General features: G+C 32.8%; 2 long non-coding RNA genes across 2 annotated transcripts in view; both read right to left on the bottom strand.

Moving 5' to 3' along the window:
• The window catches only part of LOC147842242 (uncharacterized), a 3,213-nt gene extending 1,598 nt beyond the window's left edge, over positions 1-1,615 (bottom strand). Inside the window, exons 1-2 of the long non-coding RNA XR_015499168.1 lie at positions 1,470-1,615; positions 139-1,041 (exon numbers count right to left, since the gene is read on the bottom strand). This is a non-coding gene — a long non-coding RNA (uncharacterized LOC147842242). The remainder of the gene's footprint in view (positions 1-138; positions 1,042-1,469) is intronic.
• The window catches only part of LOC147842240 (uncharacterized), a 1,176,585-nt gene that overhangs the window by 291,676 nt on the left and 882,409 nt on the right, over positions 1-2,500 (bottom strand). The gene's annotated exons all lie outside the window — the stretch shown is intronic.

The following is a 2,500-nucleotide window of genomic DNA, read 5'->3' as shown; positions in this document are numbered from 1 at the left end:
CCCTCTTAAAGTTTAAAAATAACCCAACAAAGCACCAAATATTGAACCCAACTAATTGACTATTACAATAACCTCACAAAGGTTAAAAATGACCCAACAAAGCACCAAATATTTAACCCAACTAGTTGACATAAATACATAACCTAATAAAGGTTAAAAATAACCCAACAAAGCACCAATTATTTAACCCAACTAGCTGACATAAATACATAACCTAATAAAGGTTAAAAATAACCCAACAAAGCACCAATTATTTAACCCAACTAGTTGACTTTTAAATAAAAAACCTCTTAAAGTTTAAAAATAACCCAACAAAGCACCAAATATTGAACCCAACTAATTGACTATTACAATAACCTCACAAAGGTTAAAAATGACCCAACAAAGCACCAAATATTTAACCCAACTAGCTGACATAAATACATAACCTAATAAAGGTTAAAAATAACCAAACAAAGCACCAATTATTTAACCCAACTAGCTGACATAAATACATAACCTAATAAAGGTTAAAAATAACCCAACAAAGCACCAAATATTGAACCCAACTAATTGACTATTACAATAACCTCAGGTTAAAAATGACCCAACAAAGCACCAAATATTTAACCCAACTAGTTGACATAAATACATAACCTAATAAAGGTTAAAAATAACCAAACAAAGCACCAATTATTTAACCCAACTAGCTGACATAAATACATAACCTAATAAAGGTAAAAAATAACCCAACAAAGCACCAATTATTTAACCCAACTAGTTGACTTTTAAATAAAAAACCTCTTAAAGTTTAAAAATAACCCAACAAAGCACCAAATATTGAACCCAACTAATTGACTATTACAATAACCTCACAAAGGTTAAAAATGACCCAACAAAGCACCAAATATTTAACCCAACTAGTTGACATAAATACATAACCTAATAAAGGTTAAAAATAACCCAACAAAGCACCAATTATTTAACCCAACTAGTTGACATAAATACATAACCTAATAAAGGTTAAAAATAACCCAACAAAGCACCAATTATTTAACCCAACTAGTTGACTTTTAAATAAAAAACCTCTTAAAGTTTAAAAATAACCCAACAAAGCACCAAATATTGAACCCAACTAATTGACTATTACAATAACCTCACAAAGGTTAAAAATGACCCAACAAAGCACCAAATATTTAACCCAACTAGCTGACATAAATACATAACCTAATAAAGGTTAAAAATAACCCAAGAAAGCACCAAATATTTAACCCAACTAGTTGACATAAATACATAACCTAATAAAGGTTAAAAATAACCCAACAAACTACCAAATATTTAACCCAACTAGTTGACATAAATACATAACCTAATAAAGGTTAAAAATAACCCAACAAACTACCAAATATTTAACCCAACTAGTTGACATAAATACATAACCTAATAAAGGTTAAAAATAACCCAACAAACTACCAAATATTTATCCCAACTAGTTGACATAAATACATAACCTAATAAAGGTTAAAAATGACCCAACAAAGCACCAAATATGTTTAACTCAACCTTTGGGTTAAATAAATAACTCAACGTTTTTTAGACAGTATAGAGTTTGGATGTTCTCCCCGTGCAGATCTCTAAAAAAATAAAAGAAGATTAAGATGTTGATCGACTTCAAATTTGAGAAATAATTTGGTGTAATTTGCCATTTCTTTTACTGACATTTTCTCTTTGAAAATTGTCTTCCCTTCATTTTGTTGTTGTTTTTTAATGTTCTAACGCTATTTAAATGACAACGACGATACACTTCAAAGGCAAGACTTGGGCAAGACTTCTTCCGATGATTTTTCATCACTGCTGTGTTACTAAATTGTCTTTTCACAAGCCTTTAGTCTGACACTGTGATTTACTGCTAGGGAGGAGCTCAGCTGCAGAGAAAGGCATCAGGGCAGTTTTGCTGACTGATTTATGTGTCATGTTATATTATGGCCTCCAGTACAGCTCCATGTCTGCAGGTTCTCATCAGGCTCCGTTATCGGTTTTGAACACACGGTTCAAAGGCTTTGAGCATTCACTGAGTCAGCATCCGATATCTCTCTCACCAAAAATAATTCAATTATCAACAGCAAAATGTCATCGTTTTAATCAAATTTTCCTGTGGTTTCAAAGGTCTGAGTGTGTGGAAATGATGACACCATTCTCCCTTTCCAGTGAACCATTCCTCAAAGGTTTGCCTTCATGTAGGCTTCTTAATAAATTATTATTTTTTTGATTAATTAAAAAGTCATGATATATAATTTGCAAAAGCTTAGAAAGATACATCTAAAAGATTTAGGCCCCGTTTACACTAGTGCGTTTTAGTTTTAAAACGGCGTTGTAGAATGAAAACGATCCGCGTCCACACTCGCGTTTTACCCAGCGTTTCTGAACAGCTCTCCGTCCACACCAAAACGCTGAAAACGCACATCACGTGACCACACAGACACTCTCGGGCAAGCGCTCCAGCATTTCTACCCAGATGAGA

The sequence above is a fragment of the Danio rerio genome, chromosome 9 (genome assembly GCF_052040795.2).
Source record: "Danio rerio strain M-AB ecotype USA chromosome 9, GRCz13ab, whole genome shotgun sequence".
Taxonomy (NCBI): Eukaryota; Metazoa; Chordata; class Actinopteri; order Cypriniformes; family Danionidae; genus Danio; species Danio rerio.
This window is presented reverse-complemented; position numbering and strand designations above follow the sequence as displayed.